This window comes from Podarcis cretensis (assembly GCF_951804945.1).
Source record: "Podarcis cretensis genome assembly, chromosome: 16".
NCBI lineage: Eukaryota > Metazoa > Chordata > Lepidosauria > Squamata > Lacertidae > Podarcis > Podarcis cretensis.
Window position 1 is genome coordinate 7800492 of NC_137186.1, and position 23987 is coordinate 7824478.

Here is a 23987-nt window from a genome sequence, read left to right on the forward strand (position 1 = left end):
TGGCTGAGGGAGCCGACGTTTGTCCGCAGACAGCTTCCGGGTCATGTGGCCAGCATGACTAAGCCGCTTCTGGCAAACCAGAGCAGCGCACGGAAATGCCGTTTACCTTGCACTTTGACGTGCTTTTGAACTGCTATGTTGGCAGGAGCTGGGATTGAGCAACGGGAGCTCAGCCCATCATGGGGATTCGAACTGCCGACCTTCCGATCAGCAAGCCTAGGCTCAGTGGTTTAGACCACAGCGCCACCTGCATCCCAAAGTATAGTTTAATGCCACCCATAATTTGAAAAGATTCTGAGTGAAGAAGTTCCTTCATTGGATGACCCTGAGTTATAGCATTAAGAAAGAAGCAGAAAAACCTGCCTACCTATTGTCTCCACCCTGTGGCCTTTAGCTCTAGACATGTCTAATGTGTTTATTTTGGGTGTGCGTAAGCAATCCTTGTTTCTCACCTGGCCTACTCCAGGTGATTCCACTCAAACCTAGGCCATTCAAAGGGGAAATTTGACCCCGTCAGATATGCTGAGATTTAGGACTCTGTCTGCACTTCCTCTTGTCCCGAGCCTAGAAAGCATGGGTCTGAGCTTTTCTCCATATGCCCCATGCTTTTGAGGCATGGGCCCAAGTGATTCTGCCTTTACCCTGCTGCTTTTCCCCATTAAACCCATACTTTAGCACTAAATCAGAACATACAGCCTGTCAGCTTCGCCTTTGAGCCGGTGCCAACAACTGGGCTCAACCTCTTCAGCCCCGACTGGGAAAGCACTTCCAGAGACCTTCCACTGCAGGGAAGCAGGTCTAGGTGCAATGGACTCACAGCTTTGAGCTGTGAGCACCAAAGTCAGCAGAGCACAGTAGAGTATGAACTACACAAACGACACATAACTTCTTTATTCTTTTACAGCTACTGCAAACTAAAATAAACTAAAGACTAACAACTGTCGGAGGCTACTGTACTGCATGAGTGTTACAGTTGCTTAGGCAGTCATCTTATCTCTACACAGATAACACTCAGACTTTTTAGCAGAGTCAGGCTGGAGCGGAAGAAGCGATGAGCAGATTCCGCCCCCTCCTTTCTGAAAACGTTGTCAGTAGATTCTTGCAGTGGGAGGGGTGAAATATCCACACAGCCATCTGCGGAAAACCTGATTGATGTTTGTCTTGATTCAGCGCTAAATCACTGGTTTTCCAGGGTGAAAGTGGTAAGGCAATTGGAAATATGGAAGAGCCTCAACTTGCCTAAGGGCAAGAGATGATATACCAGTTATGGGGATCCATCTTCAAAGGGCCAGTTTTTAGTCTGGTTAACCTTCTGGGGGCCACATGCCAGAGGTGCGCAGGACCAGAGAGAAAAATGGGCAGAACAACAAATGTAAATTTTACATTTATATTTTAGATCCTTTTTACACACACACACACACACACACACACACACACACACACACTGCACTCACTGTCCTCTCTATCCCCCATCCAGACCAGAAAGTAGTATTATCAGAATTCCATGCAGGACAAAACACTCAAGGTGATTGCAAAGAGGAGTAGGTGAGGATGAGGTCTGGAAGGAAGTGTGAGAGTTTTTGTTTTTCTAGAATGCATCTCAGAAAATTGGAATCATAAAGGTATCTAAGTATCATGTGACAGAGACAGATAACTAGGGATGGATGATGGATGGATGATCTGTGTGGCCCAAAAAGGTTTGGGGTTTTTTCAAAATAAGAAGCAAACACAACATTTCTTTTTCTTTCAAATGCAGAAGCTTTAATGGAGTGCGAGAAAACATTTGCCTGGTGAGCAAATGTCAAAGGGAACAAAAATAAAATATTTTACTCTGAAAGCAAAGGAATCCAAAGGCAGACATGGGTTTAACAGGACAGTTGAGGCATCAATAAAACTTGGGCGTCCTTCAGAATAGTTAAACATACAGAAAACCAAAGAAGGAAATAACATTTCATGTCATTGCAATTCCCATTTGGATTACATTAATCAAGGTCAAGAGAAAACGTCTAAGCAGCAGATCTACAATCTAGCATAGAGATGGACACAAGCACCAGGAATGCTGAACAACCACAGATCCAGTTGTCAGAGTTGTGGATTGAGGGGGCTCAGCACTGATGACACCCAGGCCTATGACATCAGCAGCAGCCATGATGGCGTATTAGGAGTTTCCAGGTACCATTTTCTTTTCCAAATTCTTCTGTTGTTGTGGAGATTGACTTTGATCTTAACAGGGAGAACCGCACACCTTGGCAATTCCACGGGGTTGGCACAGACCCAAGCGGCCGTATGAGCTTCCGCCGGAGCCCCCACCGCAGGCGGTGTTTCCCCCCACTCTAACTGGCTCGCAAGTGGCGGCAATGATTGCTCCTGGGATTACCACACACGCGGGAGGCGGCTGGATGACTACTTCACATGGTGGTAACTGATTGATGCAGCCAACATTGGCTCCAGATGTTATACCGAGGCTACTCGATGACACTCCGCCCCCGTAGGATGACAAGCCCCCATAAGGTGAACACAGTGAGCCCAAACCACCGACCGGGTAGCTGACACAAGATGGGGCACAGGATGAGACGCAGCAGGGCTGGCAAGACATCTTGGAGTGATGGAGCTGGGTCTGAAATGACAAGTGACAGGCAAGAGTTAGTGGAAGAAATCAGCTGAGGAAGGGGATGCTGAAGTCCACCCTTGGAGACTTGTGCAACAATGAGGGATGTTGAAGCAGAGGGGAGAGGCCATGGTAAAAGGAAAATTACAGAGGCTAGTGCTTTGTGGAAGAGCTGGTACCTGCCTTTGTGGATGAGATGCCCTATATTAGGAGTGACCAACATGGTGTCCTCTAGATGTTGTTGGCATGCAACTCCCACCAGCCCCAGCTAATGTTGCCAAAGTTTCAGAATGATCAGAGTTGAAGTCCACGATGTTTAGTGGACACTGCATTGGGTACCTCTGCTCATGACTCTCATTAGGTATCTCTTACCAAAGACACCTTACAAATGGCATAGAATGATGCAATATCTAAGGTATGTAGGGTGCAGGAAAGAAAAAAAAGGTGACCACAGCAAATAATCAGATAATAAAGAGGGACAGGCCATAGCTCAATGGTAGAGCATCTTCCTTGCACAAAGGAGTTCACAAGTTCAATCCCTGGCATGTCCTGGTAGGGCTGGGAGAGTCTCCTGCCTGAAAACCTGGAGAGCTACTGTCCATTCCTATTTACAGTGCTGACCAAGATGGACCAAAATCCTAAATCAGTTGAAGGCAGCTTCCTAATCACTAGAAAGAAAGACCTACAAAGGGTGTGGGGGTGCCATTGCGGGAAAATTAAAAAGGATATCCACCTGCCCTGTGTTACAGTCAAGAAAGGAATTTTCAGCAGAGGTTCAAAGCCCCCTCAGCTGTATTAGTGCACTGAGTGAATGGGTGTCCCCTGCCTAAAATGTAGGTTTGGCTTCCTGAATTTTGAAACTAAATAATACATGGTAGCATCTTAAAGGACTATTCAGTCCAGAGTCTAAAATCATCAAACTGTTTCATTTGGATGCTCCTGCACAGCAGGCCTGAATGTTAAGTCCATCAACAGAATGCACATTTCTCAGGGCCTCCCCAAACCTGGAGTTTGCTATGGTGGACATGTCAGATTATTGCACAGGAACATCAGAGGCTGCTTCAACTGAGTTAGACCCATAATCTGTCTCAGAGTTTCTCAAACTTGGGTATCCAGATGTTTTTGGACTGCAACTCCCATCATCCCTGGCTAGCAGGACTTGATGGAAAGTGTAGTCCAAAACAGGGTTTCCACGTATCCGGAATTTCCCTGACATAGCCATTATTCAGCTCTTGTAACCAGTATCCGAGCGATTTTAATTAAAAATAGCTCCAAAACTCATGTTTTGTTTTCTTTTCAAAAGAAAAGCTCAACAGCTTTGCCAAAAAAGCAGCTCAACAGCTTTTCTGTCCATATTTTCACTTTTTAAACTATGGCAACCTTAGTCCAAAAGCAGATGGAAACCTGAGTTTGGGAAACCCTGGTCTATCTAGTTTAAGATTATCCACACTGAGTGGCAGCGGATTTCAAAATTTTTGGAAAGGGTGGCACAAAATAGAGGGGGGAAACAAGAGCACAGTTAGAGCAGACTTACCTAGTCGCTGAAGCGTCAGGAGGCTTTGAAAGGTGCTAGTGAAAGACTGAAGAGTTGTGATAGCTTTTATACTGTTGTGTGTGGATCAAACCTGCTGTATCGGATATTCTCCTTTTGCCCAAGGGAAGATTTTAGCTAATTTGACTTTAGTCACGAATGTCCACCCATGCCTTATGGCAGCTAATCTCATGAATATGTTTAAACCTGCAGTCCTCTTTCATTTGAGAAAATTACAGGCCTCAATGGGGCTATCTACTACTTCCTACAAAACTGGGTTGCCTCTTCCACCATGCATTTCTGGAGGTTAACGTCCTCAGTGTCCAGGTCCCTTGAGCAACATCTTGCTATCCAGGGTCAACAACTTGTGGGCAGGGATGCCAGCTTGAATAAAATATTATGGGGGGCATAATAAAATACAGTCATACCTTGGGATAAATACGCTTCAGGTTGAGCGCTTTCGGATTGCGCGCTGTGGCGACCAGGAAGTAACGGAGCGCGTTACTTCTGAGTTTCACCGCTCGCGCATGTGCAGACGGTCAAAATGACGTCATGCGCATGTGGGGAAGCTGCAAAACGCGACCTGCGCAGACGCACTGTCGCATCTTATGTTATGTTCAGGATGCAAACGGGGCTCCGGAACGGATCCCGTTCGCATCCCGAGGTACCACTGTATTATGGAATCATAACTGTGCATATATGGTCTACAAGGCATTGAGACTGAAGGATTTAAGTTAGTCCCACCACCGCTGCTGCCACCACCCTCCTGCACCTTACATTTACTGCATCATCATACCACATGAAATAATCATGGCTTCCCCCAAAGGATCCTGGGAGCCTCAGTTTCTTAAACATGCTGAGTGTTGCTAGGAGATTCCCATACCCTCCAACATTTCTCCAACGAAAACAGGGACACCCCATTCCATAATGATAATCTGACTATTTATACGTCACACATCTTACTGGGTTGCCACAGCTACTCTGGACTGCTTCCAACATACATAAAAACATAATGAAACATTAAGCATTAAAAAAAACCCTTCCCTATACAGGATTGCCTTCAGACAGCTCGTAGGTCGGATAACTCCATACCCCCCAACATTTCTCCAATGAAAAATACGGACATCATAAGGAAAAGTGGGACATTCCGGGATCCATCAGAAGCAGGGACAGCTTCTCTAAAACAGGGTCATCCCTGGAAAATAGGGACACTTGGAGGGTCTGGATTCCCTTATTCCCCTTCCAGGCCTACAATCTCCAGAGTTCACTGGCAAGAGGGATTGCTTGTTAAACTACTCTGAGAATTTGTAGCTCTGGGAGGGGCACAGGGTCTCCTAATTACTCTCATCATCCTTAACAAACTGCAGCTCCCAGAATTCTTTGGGGGGGAGCCATGACTGTTTAAAGTGGCGTCCAAGTATGGTAAACATTTGGTGTGGATGTCACCTCAAGATATAATAGGTTGCTCTGTTCATATTGATAGGGATGCGGGTGACACTGTGGTCTAAAACACTGAGCCTCTGCCAAATCAACCCTGGTGATCAATGGGGCGACAGATGTCGCAGTCAGATCGCCCTTTATACAAAGATGTATAAAACAGAACAAAAGATTTGCTGGAGATGTAAAGAAAAGGAAGGGACCTTTTACCATATGTGGTGGGAATGTAAAATTGTAAAAAATTACTGGGAAATGATTTATAACGAATTGAAAAAAAAAAGTTTAAAATAACATTTGTAAAGAAACCAAAAGCTTTTCTGTTGGGTGTTTTAGGACAAGATGTGAAGAAAGAATTGAGAACACTGTTTATGTATGTGACAACAGCAGCAAGAATTTTAATAGCACAAAACTGGAAGACGGGAGAAATACCATCCAAAGAACAATGGCATGAAAAGTTGACGGAATATGCAGAATTAGCAAAATTGACAGACAAACTGCATGACTTTTGAAAAGAATGGGAACCTTTTGTAACATATTTGCAGAAACAATGTAAAAGTATGGATTCTTTGGCAGGATTTAAATAAACATATATAATGTAATTAGAGAGAACAAGAAAGATAACAATGTCATAATATACTACTATATATAAGCAGCAGAATGCAGCAAGTGCTTTAACAAACCAGAAACGGAAATGGAGGGAAACCAAGGGGGAGAGGACCCCTGACCATTAGGTCCATTCGTGGCCGACTCTGGGGTTGCGGCGCTCATCTCGCTTTATTGGCCGAGGGAGCTGGCGTACACATTCTGGGTCATGTGGCCAGTATGACTAATCCGCTTCTGGTGAACCAGAACAGTGCACAGAAACGCTGTTTACCTTCCCGCCAGAGCGGTACCTATTTATCTACTTGCACTTTGTGCTTTCGAACTGCTAGGTTGGCAGGAGCAGGGACCGAGCAACGGGAGCTCACCCCACCGCGGGGATTCGAACCGCCGACCTTCCAATCGGCAAGTCCTAGGCTCTGTGGTTTAACCCACAGCACCACCCCTGAAGGGGAGAGGAGAATTTACAAAATGATTGTTTGGTTAAGTTGAATGTTTGATATGTGTATGAAAACTAATAAAAACTGATTTAAAAAAACCCAAAAACCACTGAGCCTCTTGGGCTTGCTGATCGGAAGGTCGCGGTTCAAATCCCCGCAACAGAGTAAGCTCCCATTGCTCTTTCCCAGCTCCTGCCAACCTAGCTGGAAGCACACCAGTGCAAGTTGATAAATAGGTACCACTGCAGCGGGAAGGTAGAAGGCGTTTCCATGCACTCTGCTTTCCATCATGGTGTCCCGCTGAGCCAGAAGCGGTTTAGTCATGCTGGCCAAATGACCTTACCAGCTGTCTGTGGACAAACGCCGGCTCCCTTGACCTGAAAGCAAGATGAGCACCGCAACCCCATAGTTGCCTGTGACTGGACTTAACTGTTCAGGGGTCCTTTACCTTTTTTACCTATTGATGCTCTTCCTCTCCTGCCCACCCCTGAGATTTTTCTCTCTCTCCATCCTTTATGGAATGAAGGACCCCAATACAGAGGTGAATCATGGAGCCCTAATGACGAAGCATGTCTTACACAGCTAACTATAACACACACAAAAACCAGCTGCCTCTTGGTTGCTTTGATCTAACTCTCTGAGAGAGGGAATGCCTTTGGCTAACTATAAGCGGATGGCACTATGCACAGGGTACTACTTACAATCTATTACTGCAATTTTAATCATCACCGTGGCAGGATAACTGAAAGGTGTGGTTTCATAATAAAACTCTTCTCAAGCATATATATTTTTATATATTGAGGCTTACACCTGCCAACAAGAAAGGATCAATTAATAAACTGAAACTACCAGGAGCAGGTGCTAATGTTTATTTTTTACCCGGCCGAATATTGTAAAGGAACTAGAGTGGGAAAGATGCTTTAAGCTCTTGGGTGTGGTGCTGATCTTAGCCCGACCACCTGTTCTTAGTTCTAAAGCAACAAGGGAGAAATCCAAAGGAATCTGAGCTTCCCAGAAGCTGCCACTCCTAGAAGACACTCCTACAAATTTTACAGGGTTTTTTTAGTCAGCCAACAATATTAGAAATCTTAGGGAAGGACGTTCTTGCACGAATAAGATACAGAAAGGAAATTAGGAATGGGACGGTCCCCCAACCCCTGACCATTCCTTCTCCCTGCCCCTAAAAAAAAGTTTAAATTTCTTTAAAATTAAAAATGTATGTGGAATATTATAAATATTTTTTCAGTCTGTGGATCCAGGTGGCACTGTGGTCTAAACCACTGAGCTTCTTGGGCTTTCTGATCAGAAGGTCGGCGGTTCGAATCCCCGCAACAGAGTGAGCTCCTGTTGCTCTGTCCCAGCTCCTGCCAACCATTCCCCTATGAGATACATTTGTTAGAAGTTGGTGAGATTTTATTGATTATAAGTTGGTGAGAAGAGCACATTTCCGGATTTTGTAGCAAAGCAGTGTTCTTCCTTCTTTGAATTGTAATGAAAATAACAGATACATGATTGTTAAACATATTTTAAAATGACTTGATTAAAGGAATGATGCCACAGAAGACAGAATTAGGATTCAAGGTGACCTTGGCAGGATTGAGAACTGGGTCAAAACTGAGCAAATAAAATTCGACATGGACAGATGTAAGCTTCAACACATAAACAGGAATAACTAGATAGACGAATGTAAGATAGGGGACACCTGGCTTACTAGTCGTAGATGTGAAAAGGATCTAGGAGTCTTAATAGACCACCAGATTAACAAAAGTCAAGAGTGTGATGCAGAAGCAAATAAGCTAATGCTATTCTAGGCTGCATCAACAGAAGTCTAGCATTGAGATCATTCCTTTACACTTGTTTGCCTTGACTAGCATTTTCTATTTGCAGACCATTCACACAGTTTGGAGTTAGCCATGGTCATTGATTTCAATAGGTCTCCTCTGATTCTGAGTCTACTTCTTCTTCTCAGTCTGTCCCAGGATATAATGGAAGAGTGCGTCTTTGGGGGTGAAGTCAAAACCATTGCAGAGTTATAGTGCCTTCTGAGACTGTAGAAACCAATATGGGAGATACATGTTTTGTGGCAGCTGGGGCAGATGAAGGCGTCTGGTTGTGCTGATGCTTGTGTACCATAGTGTTTTTTTCTTTCTGCGCTTCTCCAGCTGGTCATTCCTCCTCCAAGTACACATTCCTCCTCCAAGTACACATTGGCAGACCAGCGGTTTATAAGTTAGATATAACTCACTGGATGCATTTTTTTTAATGGGTGCAAATTTAGTTCCCATTGTCCTCATAAAGGAGAATGGAAGCTAAGGGGCTTCCAGTGTGTTATGGGTTCAGGAAACATAGACAATGAACACAAACCACCACCTTAAACAACAACAACAAATTAATGAAAGACACATCAGTGTTGATCTGACTGGAGTAGAATTAGCTACAGCCAAGGACTATAATATCTGAAATGAGAGGTTGCAAGAGGTTATAATATAGTTACCCTATAATAATATGAGGAGACCCTATAATATGCTTGCAGCCTTAGAAAATAACATAGGCCAATGTAGCTTTGATATGTGCAGCAAAGGTAATACTCAGCTGTGATTCAGACATGACTTCCTTTTTCTAAGACACTGTATAAAAGCACATGGCACAGGACACCGATCTCATCAGACTCAAGCACCTTCTCTCTGTCTTCTGCTGCTGCTCTTGGTAAGTACTTTTCATTCATTCTAATTCTGTATGTGTGGGTGAAATAATGAAATCGCTAGCCACGATGGCTATTCCTCTCAGATTCTCTCTCTCTCTGTCTGTCTGTCTCTCTCTCTCTCTCTCTCTCTCTCTCTCTCTCTCTCTCTCTCTCTCTCCCTGACCTTCCCAGTAACTTTAGTTCCTCGCAGTTTCATACAACTGGCCTGACCTAGCAGGTCTCTCTTATGTCCATTCGTGTTTTGTTTCAGAATGTAAAAATTAGGTAAAATTGCCTTTATTTGTAAACTGAAACGCATTTCTTTCTCCATCCCGTGCTGAGAGTAGTTCTGGTTCTGCATACCCTCCAAAATTTCTTCTATGAAAATAGGGACATCCAGTGCTTTCTTTCTATAAAAATAGGTGCCAGTGCTCACCATGAAGTTGTTACAGTAAGAGCCACAATTTTTAACAAGAGAGGGAGAGAGAGAGAGAGAGAGAGAGAGAGAGAGAGAGAGAGGGGGGGGTGCCAGTACTACGTACCCTTGAGTATCCTCGGGGGGGGGGGGAGCACTGAGGACATCTATTACCATAATAATAATAATTTTACTGTCTAAATCCTACTTGTCTGACTGGTTTGCCCCAGCCCCTCTAGGAGGAAACCAATATATACAAAAACAGAATAAAACATTAAACATTTTAAGAAAACGTCCCCATACAGGGATGCCTTCAGATGCCTTTGTCATGGGGGGTAATATAACTCCATAGCTTCCAACATTTCTCAGATGAAAATAGGGACATCCTAAGGAAAAGTGGGACATCAGAAACAAGGATGGTTTCTTTACATCCAGGACTGTCTCTGGAAAACAGGGACACTTGCATGGTCTGCACATGTTTTCAGGCTAGTTGCCCTAAAACAGGAAGAGGAAAGGGTATGGTTGACTCGCATCCACAAAGGTGGGGACTAGCTCTTGGTCCATCTTGGTCAGCACTATGAAAAGGGATGGACAGTAACTCTCCAGGTTTTCAGGCAGGAGACTCTCCCAGCCCTACCAGAACATGCCAGGGATTGAACTTGTGACCTCCTTTGTGCAAGGAAGATGCTCTACCATTGAGCTATGGCCTGTCCCTCTTTATTATCTGATTATTTGCTGTGGTCACCTTTTTTTCCTTTCCTGCACCCTACATACCTTAGATATTGCATCATTCTATGCCATTTGTAAAGTGTCTTTTGTAAGAGATACCTAATGAGTGTCAAGAGCAGAGGTATCCAATGCAGTGTCCACTAAACATCGTGGACTTCAACTCAGATCATTCTGAGACTTTGGCAACATTAGCTGGGGCTGGTGGGAGTTGCATGCCAACAACATCTAGAGGACACCACATTGGTCACCCTAATACAGAGCATCTATTTTTTATTTATATGTGTGTGTGTGTGTGTGTGTGTGTGTGTATACACATAACACTCAAAGAAGAAAAAGAAAACACAATACATAAAGAAAAACATCATCTAAAAACAGAAAAGAGAAAAAAGAAATAAGAAACAAGTCAAACCTTTAAATCACTTACTTACATTCACTTATTTCCTTGACCTCCTCACGTCTCCCATTTTTGTATTCTAATTCAGTTAGATATTCCAGCAAATCCTTCCAACTTTGTTTTTATCGTAATAGTTTATCTTAATATACTATAATTTTACATTCTCTCTTTCACCAATTCATTTTTACTTAATCCTTTCTGCTAAAACCACATAATTTTTTCCCCAACATCTTTCTAACATTCCTTAATTTTACAATATTTCTGAAGATAAACTTTAAATTTCTTCCACTCTTCTTCCACTGACTCTTCTCCTTTGTCTCAGATTCTGCCAGTCATCTCAGCCAGTTCCATATAGTCCATCACCTTCATCTGCCATTCTTCCCGAGTGGGTAGATCTTGTGTTTTCCAATACTTTGCGATGAGTATTCTTGCTGCTGTTGTGGCGTACATAAAAAAGTTCTGTCCTCCTTTCGCACCAATTGGCCGACCATGCCCAAGAGAAAGGCCTCTGGTTTCTTCTGGAAGGTATATTTAAATACCTTTTTCATTTCATTATAGATCATCTCCCAAAAAGTCTTAATCTTTGGGCATGTCCACCAAACGTGAAAGAATGTACCTTCAATCTCTTTACATTTCCAACATTTATTATCGGGCAAATGATAAATTTTTGCAAGCTTGACTGGTGTCAAGTAGCACCTGTAAATCATTTTCATTATATTCTCTCTTAAGGCATTACATGCCGTAAACTTCATACCTGTGGTCCATAACTTTTCCCAGTCAGCCATCATAATGTTATGTCCAACATCTTGTGCCCATTTAATCATAACAGATTTAACCGTTTCATCCTGTGTATTCCATTTCAACAGCAAGTTATACATTCTTGACAAATTCTTAGTTTTAGGATCTAACAATTCTGTTTCCAATTTTGATTTTTCCACCTGAAAGCAAATTTTCTTATCCAAATTATAAGCCTCCCTTATTTGATAATAATGAAGCCAATCTCGTACTTTGTTTTTTAGTTTTTCAAAACTCTGCAGTTTTAATCTATCTCCTTCTTGTTCCAAAATTTCCCAATATTTCGGCCAATTTGCCTCCATATTGGGTTTTTTCAGAGCCTTAGCTTCCATTGGTGACAACCACCTTGGAGTTTTATTTTCAAGCAGGTCCTTATATCTTATCCAAACATTAAACAGTGCTTTCCTGACAATATGGTTTTTAAACGCTTTATGTGCTTTGACCTTATCATACCACAAATATGCATGCCACCCAAATACATTATTGAAACCTTCTAAGTCGAAAATGTCCATGTTTTCAAGAAGCAGCCATTCTCTCAGCCAGCAAAAGGTGGCTGATTCATAGTAAAGCTTCAGGTCTGGCCGAGCAAATCCCCCTCTTTCTTTAGCATCAGTTAAAATCTTAAATTTTATTCAAGGCTTCTTGCCCTGCCAGACAAATCTAGAAATATCTCTCTGCCACTTCTTGAAACAGTCCACCTTGTCCAAAATTTGCAATGTTTGAAACAAATACAACATCCTTGGCAATACATTCATCTTTATCGCAGCAATTCGGCCTAGCAATGATAACTTCAAATTTGACCATATTTCTAAATCCTTTTTCACTTCCATCCAACATTTTTCATAGTTATCTTTAAATAAATTCACATTCTTAGCAGTCATATTAACCCCCAGGTATTTCACTTTCTTAACCAATGTTAATCCTGTCTCCTTCTGAAACCTCTCTTTCTCAATCACTGTTAAGTTCTTCTCTCACACCTTAGTTTTCAGCTTATTCAACTTAAATCCCGCAACCTGACCAAATTCTTGAATTAACTGCAATACTCTTTTAGTACTGGATTCTGGCTCGTGTAATGTCAAGACTAAATCAATCATCAGCGAATGCTTTCAATTTATACTGTTTGGCTCCGACTTGTATACCTTTAACCAATTGGTCCCTTCTAATCATATTGAGCAAAACCTCCAGGACTGAAATAAAAAGCAATGGGGAGATTGGGCAACCCTGTCGTGTTCCTTTCTCAATCTTAAATTCTTCTGTGTCTACATTATTCACAATTAATTTAGCTTTTTGTTCTGAGTAGATTGCACCTATACCGTTTTCAAAACCTTGGCCTACCCCCATTCCCTGTACATTTTTCTTCATAAAGCTCCAAGAGATGTTGTCAAAGGCTTCTTTCCACGACTGTGGTGCCTTTTTCCCCTCCAATATTTCATTGCAAACTTCCTTCAAAGGCTGTACTAACCATTCTTTCAAAGATCTATAATATCTTGAAGTCAAGCCATCCGGCCCTGGAGATTTGCCCAATTTCATGTTCTGAATAGCTCCTTCCACCTCCTGATCTGTTATTTTATAGTTCAACGTTAACTTATTCTCTTGAGAGATTTTTTGTAGTCCATTTGTTCTGAGAAATCAGTCAATGTCCGTTTCTTTCTGAATCTCCTGTGTATATAACTGTTTAAAATACTTCTGAATCTCCTCAGGATTCTGTATATTCTTCCCCTCCACTTCCAAGTTGGTAATCGTGTTGAATTTTTGTCTTTTTTTCATTTGCCAAGCCAGCAGTTTCCCACATTTATTAGCCAATTCAAATGTATTTTGTCTCATCTGTTTAATCTTCCATTCTATTTCCTGATTCATCAATTTCATATATTGTACTTGATATAACTTTATCTCTTTCAGAATCTCCTGTGATTTTGGTTTTGCTCTCAGTCTTTTCTCTCCATCCTTTATTTTCTCCAAAATTTTGTCCTTTTTTTTCATTTTGAGTTCTCTTCCTAATTGCATTCTGTTGTATCAGAAATCCTCTCATAACTGCTTTACTTGAGTCCCAAATTACACTTTTTTCAACAGTGGTGCTCATATTTATCTCAAAATAATCTCTCAATTTTTGGGGGCCTTTTTAGTCACTTCTTCATTCCTAAACAATGAGTCATTCATCCTCCATCTAAAGGAACCAATTGGTGTTAGTTTTATTTCCATCTTCACCGCATTATGGTCAGAGCAGGTTTTAGGACAAATTTCCACTTTTCTAGTCTTTGGGGCCAGCCCCTTAGTTACCCAAATTTGGTCAATTCTTGTCCATGTCATTTTGGCTTCAGAGAAGAAGGTTCCTTCTCTTCCCAAGGGATTCTTAGTTCTCCAAATGTCAACAAGGTCCATATTGTCAGCCATATCAAAAACCGTCTTTGGTAATCTGCCATCTTTTGTAACCACCTGTCTCTGGGCCTTATCCATATTTGTAGACACCACTCCATTCATATCTCCCATCAAGATCATATAATAATCCAAATAATCCATCAAAGTTTCATGCAACTTCTTGAAAAATTCTGATTTCCCCTCATTTGGTGCATAGATGCCTACTATCAAAACTTCTCTCCTTGTGATTGAATTTCAATTGCTACAAGTCTTCCTTGGTCATCTTTAAATAGGAATTTCGGTGACAGGCTCTCCTTTACATAAAGTACTACTCCTCTTTTCTTGACTTTATCTGATGAAATAAATTCATGTCCTAATCTTTTGTTACTCAAAATCTTCCGATGTAGCCTTGTCACATGTGTTTCTTGTAGACAAATCAAATCCAATTGTTCTTTTTTTAAATAAATAATAGACTCTCCGCCTTTTTGGGGGGGAGTTCAGTCCATTCACATTCCAGCTCAGTACTTGCAGTGTCATGATGTAATTACTCTGCTTTTCCTCCACCAGCACCCAGTACTTTATCTATGTCTGTTGGTGGTGTTGATTTCCCTCTTTTTGGTGGGTTTCTGTCCAAAGCTTCTGGCTCTTTTCCAAGTTCTTTCTGCAGATCTTCTTCGTGATTTCCCAAAAACCTATCTTTCTCCTCAACTGATCTTATTTTTATCTTTCTTCCTTTGTAGCTAAAGGATAGGCCTTGGGGGAATTCCCACCTGAAAATGATTTTGTTCCTTCTCAGAAGGGCAACCAAATCTCCAAAGTTGGATCTAAGATCCAAAAGATGTTTCGGTATGTCTTTAAAAATTTCCACTCTTGATTGCAGAATTATCAGAGGATTCTGAAAATGCAGACCCAAGATTTTGTCTCTCTCTTCTTTTGATCGGAGGGTGATCAGACAATCCCTTATTTTGATCTTCTTTCCTCCTTTTCCTAGTCTGAAGGCCCTCACAATTTTAAATTCTTCTTGTTTCAATTCTGGCTTCCAAAACTCTGTAAATTCCTGTGTCAAAAAGTCTATCAAGGTGCCCTCCTCCAATTCGGGTACAGCTCTAATTCTTAAATTCGTCTGTTTTTCTTTAAGTTCCAACATAGACAGCGTCAATTTATTGTCTTGAATTTGTTTCTGTAGGTCTGGAACCTTCTCTGTTTCCAATTGTGTTAACTTAAATTCCACAACAGCAGCTTTTTCCTGGTTCAAAGTGGATTCCTGCAACAATTTATGGATAGATTCTGTATTACTGTTAACCTTTTGTCCCAAACTGTTTAAAGTTTCTGTATTTAAATCAATTTTAGTAGTTGCAGTATCGACTTTCTTGTTTGTCTCCTCGACCCTCTTATTTGTCTCTTCAACCCTCGTACTGAGTTGCACCAAAGTTTCATTAATCTTGGCCAGTGCGTTTGCTAAGGCATCTTCTGAAGACATTCCACTAGGCTTAGGTTGTGTTGGTACAGTCAAAGATGTAGTAGTAAGGCCGGCAGCTGATTGCCTTCGCTGCCCCAAGATCTTGCCAGACCTTGTTGATCTGTCTGGGGGTGGCAAATCTACTTTTTCTTTCCCATCTGCCATAACACTTAAACAATAGAAGAGCCAAGGTCAATCTCAAATACACAGTCTGTTTACCAGTGGAAATTTCCCCTTGTAGCAATTTCTAAAAGTCCCTCTAGGGAGAAACAGTTGCAATAGTCCAAAAAAGAACAAAAAAAACCAGTCCTTTAAAACTCCAACCGAGAAAAATAAACAGTTCTAATTTTTATTACTTTTTGTTACTTTCCAATTACTTTCTCTCCTTTTTTCAAACAAAGTAAAATAACTGGTCACAATGTATCTCTTTTACTGTCAGCAAACCTTCCATTGCCGCAGTTCAGAAAACGTCAGTCTTTGTCTACCGGCAGACCGTTCCCAAGTTTGAGCCGTGGATTTTAAGCTCTTTCCCTCTCTCTTGCAGGAATACACAGTCCAAAACGTCCCCCTTCCTTCCCTGCTTCCTAGGAAGGAGTTTCGGAATTTTATCGAGTTAGAAATCAGTCCTTTCCAGGTGAAGTTCCAAAGCTTTAGCTTAAAGCCTCTTTGCTTTGATCTATTTACAAAAGCGGAAGGCGAACTTCCTGTTTAGACCTCCCCGCTTCGGTATCCAATTATGTCTTTTTTTCCTTCTTTTTAAATAAATCCAATTCCCCCTACTCACGGGTAGTTGCTTTTTATAGTCGAATTGTCCCAGGAAAAAAGTCAGCACTCTCCAGCAACGGCTATGAGGCTTCACTCTGTGAAAGAAGCAGTTGACTCACAGCACTGCACCACTCGCCCCACTCCACTCCGAAACCCGTAAATGGGTTTCCTTGCGAATTGGGGAGGGGCGCAAAGGGTGCCCGCCGAGCCCCACGTTCACAGGCTTCACCCGCCTGTGGTTTCTGTATGGTCCCCACTTCACAGTAGCGGTGTAGACCTGTTTTCCACGGAGCTGGTCCCTCCAAATCAGAGGGATTCCACCATTAGCTGATGGCGCTAACCCGGAAGTCTAATACAGAACATCTCATCCACAAAGGCAGATACCAGCTCTTCCACAAAGCACTAGCCTCTGTAATTTCCCTTTTAACATGGCCTCTCCCCTCTGCTTCAACATCCCTCATTGTTGCACAAGTCTCCAAGGGTGGACTTCAGCATCCCCTTCCTCAACTGATTTCTTCCACTAACTCTTGCCTGTCACTTGTCATTTCAGACCCAGCTCCATCACTCCAAGATGTCTTGCCAGCCCTGCTGCGTCTCATCCTGTGCCCCATCTTGTGTCAGCTACCCAGTCGGTGGTCTGGGCTCACTGTGTTCACCTTATGGGGGCTTGTCATCCTACGGGGGCGGAGTGTCATCGAGTAGCCTCGGTATAACATCTGGAGCCAATGTTGGCTGCGTCAATCAGTTACCACCATGTGAAGTAGTCATCCAGCCGCCTCCCGCGTGTGTGGTAATCCCAGGAGCAATCATTGCCGCCACTTGCGAGCCAGTTAGAGTGGGGGGATTCACCGCCTGCGGTGGGGGCTCCGGCGGAAGCTCATACGGCCGCTTGGGTCTGTGCCAACCCCGTGGAATTGCCAAGGTGTGCGGATCTCCCTGTTAAGATCAAAGTCAATCTCCACAACAACAGAAGAATTTGGAAAAGAAAATGTTACCTGGAAACTCCTAATACGCCATCATGGCTGCTGCTGATGTCATAGGCCTGGGTGTCATCAGTGCTGAGCCCCCTCAATCCACAACTCTGACAACTGGATCTGTGGTTGCTCAGCATTCCTGATGCTTGTGTCCATCTCTATGCTAGATTGTAGATCTGCTGCTTTGACTTTTCAGCTTTTCCTCCTGCGCTTGACTTTACTTAACTCAAAGTACAAAACAAAAAGCTCCAAAGGCATTAAGTAATATCTCCTTCTTTGGTTCTCTGTATGTTCAACTATTCTCAAGGATGCCCAAGTTTTTTGATGCCTCAACTGTCCTGCTAAACTCATGCCAATCGCTTTGTGCTGTTATCTTTCAGAGTAAAATATTTTTGTTCCCTTTGACATTTGCTCACCAGGCAAGTGTTTCCACACGCTGCTTTTTTCGTTCATTAAAGCTTACCTGCCTGCATTTGAAAGAGAAAAAAACCCCTGTTGTGTTTGCTTCTTATTGGGTTTTGGGGAGGAGGGCCTTTTTTAGGTCCGCACTGAATATCCATCTCATTCAGTAGCTGATGGATGCCCCAGAGAAACTGCTGGGCAAGGTGTATGACCATCAACCATCCCTATCTGTGTCTGTCACCTGATACTTAGATGTATACTTCTCTATGTATGTGTAGCTTCTGATTTTCTTAGATATAGTATAGGGGAAAGAAATTCAAGTGTAATGATCAAACATGACCCTCTGGACTTCTCTTTATGGCCCATGAGACTCTTCCCATGTCATACAGGCTCCCAAACCTAGCCCCTCATCAGCTGTGCTTTGTAGGCTCCTTGGGTGATTAGGCCTGTATGGAATGTTCCATTAATTCTCACGATATGACTTACTTGCCCGCCTGGGAGAGATAAAGAATGCTACATATATAGTATGTGTAATACTAGTCTAAAAGGCAAATGTAAAAATTATCATAGTATCATAGAATTGCAGAGAAGAAAGGGATTCTAAAGACCATCTAGTTCAACCGCCTGGAATGAAGGAAGTTTCAGCTGTCCAATACAGGGAGTGAACCTCCAACCTTTCTGTTATCAGCACCATTCTCTAACCAACTGAGCTATTCAGGCATTGTGACTGGGGATGATGGAAGTTGCAGCTCTGCATTGTCCAGAGGGCCAAAGGCTCCACACATCTGTTACACAATGCTCCTCATTTTATATTATGTTGTATCCTTACAGTATGAAGTTAGGCAGAGAAGTGGTACCACAGATGCTCCAAATTTATTTAGGAGGAATTAAGGCTGCAGAAGGGACATGGGTGGCTCTGTGGTCTAAACCTAGGGCTTGCCAATTGGAAGGTCGGCAGTTTGAATCCCCGCGATGGGGTGAGCTCCCATTGCTTGGTCCCAGCTCCTACCAACCTAGCAGCTTGAAAGCACGTCAAAGTGCAAGTAGATAAATACTTCCAGGGGGAAGGTAAACGGCGTTTTTGTGCGCCGCTCTCATTTTGCCAGAAGTGGCTTAGTCATGCTGGCCACATGACCCAGAAAAATGATCTGCAGACAAACGCCAGCTCCCTCGGCCAGTAAAGTGAGATGAGTGCGGCAAACCCAGAGTCGTCCGGACTGGACTTAACTGTCAGGAGTCCTTTACCTTTTTAACCTTTTAAGACTGCAGACTGTCCTGTTCCCAGCGGGGGGTGCTGAAATGCAGAACATGAGTCCAGGCTGTGATTTGAACCAAGGCGAACTCTCAATGGGGTGTAGTTGTCTGCAGGCAACCAAGCCCAACAGGCTAGGCTGTTGATCAGCAAATGTCTCTTTCTCTTTTTCTCATGTGCAGCCATAAGACCATGGGTAGGCAAACTAAGGCCCGGGGGCTGGATCCAGCCCAATCATCTTTTAAATCTGGCCTGCAGATGGTCCGGGAATCAGCGTGTTTTTACATGAGTAGAATGTGTCCTTTTATTTAAAATGCATCTCTGGGTTATTTGTGGGGCATAGGAATTCGTTCATTTTTATTTTTCAAAATATAGTCCGGCCCCCCACAAGGTCTGAGGGATAGTGGACAGGCCCCATGCTGAAAAAGTTTGCTGACCCCTGCATAAGACCGAGAAGGGAGGGATGACTCAAGATGGTTGATATACTGAACTGCCCAGTAGAAAGAACTATCAGTTCATCACCCACTTCCAGTAGAGCACTAATCATTTCTGCATCATTGCCACGAGTGAAAACCTCAGATGGGAGTTATTTGAGGAAATGGCTTGTTGTGGTTTCCCCTTTCAGCTGCCCCCTCTTAAACTAAATTCCATTTGGAACCTTCTGGAAATGGGCATCAATCTCATAGCAGCCTTATCCAGTCCTCTTGATTCTTTGTGTACAGTGTTCTCTCTTGCTTCCTCTTCTTTTGCAGGTTAAACTTTTGTCCTCAGGTACGCAGGCACTGCTATGTCAAGGTCACTGTTGAAAGGAATTCTCCTGCATTGGCAGGGACTGAAGCCGCTTTGACCATGCTTGTGAGCGTTGTGGTGGTCCTCACTCACGGACTAAGTGTTTTCGGGCTAAGCCCCCTTTTCTAGGCCTTGGCAAGTAGCCTTTAGTCTAACATCAAGTTGGGGGGATGCATTCATGCTCCCTCCCCATGCGGCGGCGCTTGCAGGGCCCGTTAAAGGGCACAACCGGGAGTCCCTGGCCCTAGAGTGGCAGCATGTAGGTCAAACTCCCAGGACGAGGTCGGTGGAAGGGCATGCTGTGTAAGTTGGCACTTTGCAGTCCCCTCTCACTGGGCCTCAACTGCCTGCATATCCTCAGCCAGACGGGCTGAGAGGGTTACCTGCCAAGGAAGGCCTGTGCCAAGTTTCCCACTTCTGAAGTTCAATAACGTTGTGGCCAATTTGAACCCATACTCTGATCTCCTGTGTTATCATTTGGGGAAAGGGGTAGGCACCACAGACAGGGTTTAGCGCGTGTGCAGGCAAACAGAGAGAGCACCCCTTCTTTCCCCTTGATACCCTTGACCAAAGAACGGTGCACTCCTATCTGGGATGGCCATCCTCTTTCACCAAGCATGCAGCTTCAGGGTGTGTGTGGATATTTTCACCCCCTCCCATTGCGAGAATCTCCTGATATGATGTTTTCAGAAAGGAGGGGGAGGAAACTGCTCTTCGCTTCTTCCTCTCCTGCCTGACTCTCTGTTATCTATGTAACAATCTATGTAACAGTCTATGATTGTTATCTATGTAGAGATTAGATGGCTGAGTGAGAGCTGTAACACTCATTCAAGCCAGTAGCACTTCAGTTTTAGCTTGCAGTAGCTATTAGAAATGAAAGAAGTTATGCTTCACAGCTTTCTTCCGTCTTGTTTATACTCTGTTGAGTTTGGTGCTCACAACTCACAGTTGTGGGTCCAGTTCACTTAGACGTGTTATCTATGTAGAGATTAGATGGCTGAGTGAGAGCTGTAACAGTCATTCAAGCCAGTAGCAGTTCAGATTTACTCCAGACACCTAGCCCATCTGGAAGGATTTGATAACAGGTTTGGTTGGCATGCATATTTATGGTATGACAAGGTTAAAGTTCACAAGGGTTTCAAAAACCATATTGTTAGGAAAGCATTATATAATGTTTGGATTTGGTACAAGGATTTGTTGGAAAATAAAACTCCTAGGTGGTTATCACCTATGGAGGCTAAGGAGGTGAAGAAACTTAACATGGAATCCAAATGGCCGAAATATTCTGAAATCTTAGAACAAGAAGGTGGTGAATTTAAACTACAGAGTTTTGAGAAATTAAAGCCCAAGGTGCGAGATTGGCTTCATTATTACCAAATAATGGAAACTTTTAAACAAAACAGGAAAATTGGCTTCCAGGTGGAGAAATCGAAATTGGAAACAGAACTGTTAGAACCCAATACTAAGAATGTATCAAGAATGTACAATTTGTTGCTGAAGTGGAATACAATAGATGAGACAGTTAAATCAGCCATGATTAAATGGGCACAGGACATTGGTCATGACATTATGTTTGTTGACTGGGAACAGTTATGGACCACCGGTATTAAATTCACGGCATGTAATGCCCTAAGAGAAAATATTATGAAAATGATTTACAGGTGGTACATGACCCCAGTTAAGCTTGCGAAGATTTATCATCTGCCCAATAATAAATGTTGGAAATGTAATGAGGCTGAAGGTACCTTCTTTCACCTTTGGTGGACCTGCCCAAAGATTAAAGCCTTTTGGGAAGTGATCTATAATGAAATTAAGAAGGTACTTAAATGTACTTTTCATAAGAAACCAGAGGCATTTCTCTTGGGCATGGTCGGCCAATTGGTGTCAAGGAAGGATAGGACTTTTTTTATGTACGCCACTACAGCAGCAAGGATCCTTCTAGCAAAGTATTGGAAGACACAAGAACTCCCCACACTGGAAGAATGGCAGACGAAAGTGATTGACTTTATGGGATTGGCAGAAATGACTGGCAGAATCCACGACCAAGAGAAAGAGACGGTGGAGGAAGATTGGAAGAAATTCAAAGATTATCTTAAGAACTGTTACAATATTGATGAGTGTTAAAATGTCAAGGGGAAGGAAGATGCAGAATTACAGCCGAAAATGCTTGATGATTTAAGGTGAAATTGAGAAAGATAACAAATTTAAATTTAATTGTCTAAAATGGTTGCTGAAAAATTGTAAAATAAGGATGTAAAAAGGGTGAGGTATGGGGAAGTCCGAGAAAGGAGGCTTATGAAAATGAGGTTAAGAACTTATATTTGTGTGTTTGTTTGTATCTGTCGATGTTTTTATGTTGTTGTGGTTGTTTTGTTTTAAAATTGGAAAACTAATAAAAATTATTATAAAAAAAAAGAGAGAATTCCACAGCCCAAGAGTAAACAATCGTATAGGAGGAAAGGAAAGAGAAAGTAGAATAATGTCACTGCTGTAAGTCCAGAATCCTCTAGAGGGAGCTTGCAATGTCTTGAGAGAAGAAGTCAAATCAAATAAAATCAATAAAGTCAAATTTAATGTCCATAGACCTTCAGTAGCTAATGCTTAGCAGAGTTAGAATTGACAGCAAAACATTGTTTCTGACAAGTGTCAACTGGTGTTTCAAAGTAGCAAGTCTTAAAATGCTCTAAATGTTGCAAGTCCAAATCCACAATAGCCAAGTCTGCAAACTGACAGTTTTACTGTTCAGGCAGCTCAAGTACCTGGGCTTCTCAGTCAAAATCTATAGTTCCCATAGCAGAAGATTATCACAGTCCCAGTAAAGGTTAAATCCAGTAATTACGTTAAATCTTTACTTTGTCTCAAAGCAGCTTCAGTGGGTGCTCAAATCAGATGGTTTAAAAAAACCTCTACAGTGGCTCCACTCCTCCAGCTCTTTTTGCTTTGAAATTTAAATAGCAGCGGAAGACGGACTTCCTTTTAACATCTCTCCGCTTTCAGCCAAATTTCCATTAATTTAGATTCCAATTTTAAAAAGTCCTTCCTTACTCACGGGTTGTTGCTTTTCAGTTCCGAACGTTTCAAGGAAAAAAGGTCAGCGCTCACCGGCAGCAGCTGCGCGGCTTCACTCTGCAGAGTAGCGATCGACTCACAGCGCCGCAACCCCCTCCACGATCTGAGGCTCCTTACGGGGTCTCTTCAAAGTTTTGAGGGTCGCTCCTGGCGCCTGCCGAGTCCCAGGACCACAGGCTCTTGCTGCCTGTGGGTTTCAGACGCGGGTCTCCGCTTCGCCGTAGCGGAAGACCTGATCTCCGCAGAGCTCCCTTTCACTAAAGGAAAAGGACCGCCATTGCCGTTCGCGCCGCCTCCGGAAGTGATATCTGCTAATGTTTAGCCTGGTATATGTTTTCCATATAAATTATTTCTAAGAGATCATAATTACACAAAGCTACAAAGAAGATGGTAGACATGTCCGTTCCCCTATGTTTTCAATGTTTTTGTTAATAATAATAATAATAATAATAATAATTTATTATTTATACCCCGCCCATCTGGCTGGGCCTCCCCAGCCACTCTGGGCGGCTTCCAAAAGAATATTAAAATACTATGATACATCAAACATTAAAAGCATCCCTGAACAGAGCTGCCTTCAGATGTCTTCTAAAAGTCTGGTAGTTGTTGTTCTCTTTGACATCTGGTGGGAGGGCATTCCACAAGGAGGGCGCCACTACCGAAAAGGCCCTCTGCCTGGTTCCCTGTAACTTGGCTTCTCGCAGTGAGGGAACCGCCAGAAGGCCCTTGGTGCTGGACCTCAGTGTCCGGGTAGAACGATGGGGGTGGAGACGCTCCTTCAGGTATACTGGAAGGTATACAGGAAGTTGTTCACAATTCTGTCCAATCCTCTCTTTGATGTTTTCCTCATCTCTTCTTGTTGTTTTCGTATATTTTTCCTTTCTCTTTGTGACCTCTGATAGTCTCCACAAGCGAGTTGAAAACAAGCATTTTTATAATCCTGTGTGGGCTTTTCCATTCATCCAAGCATCATATAATAATAATAATAATAATAATAATAATAATAATAATAATAATTTATTATTTGTACCCCGCCCATCTGGCTGGGTTTCCCCAGCCACTCTGGGCGGCTTCCAACAGAGATGAAAAATACACTAAAATGTCACATATTAAAAACTTCCCTGAACAGGGCTGCCTTCAGATGTTTTCTGAATGTCAGGTAGTTGTCCATCGCCTTGACATCCGATGGGAGGGCATTCCACAGGGCGGGCGCCACCACCGAGAAGGCCCTCTGCCTGGTTCCCTGCAACTTGGCCTCTCGCAGTGAGGGAACCGCCAGAAGGCCCTCGG

At 42.9% G+C, this 23987-nt stretch overlaps 2 long non-coding RNA genes across 2 annotated transcripts in view; one reads left to right on the forward strand and one right to left on the reverse strand.

The window, feature by feature from the left end:
• Nucleotides 1–1734: 1734 nt before the first annotated feature.
• The window catches only part of LOC307205895, a 46073-nt gene continuing 23820 nt past the window's right edge, over nucleotides 1735–23987 (reverse strand). The window contains exon 2 of the long non-coding RNA XR_013834168.1: nucleotides 1735–2617. This is a non-coding gene — a long non-coding RNA (uncharacterized lncRNA). The remainder of the gene's footprint in view (nucleotides 2618–23987) is intronic.
• Nucleotides 8812–17603, forward strand: LOC307205836. Its single transcript, XR_013834097.1, has 2 exons — nucleotides 8812–9322; nucleotides 16762–17603. It is a non-coding gene; the product is annotated as an uncharacterized lncRNA (long non-coding RNA).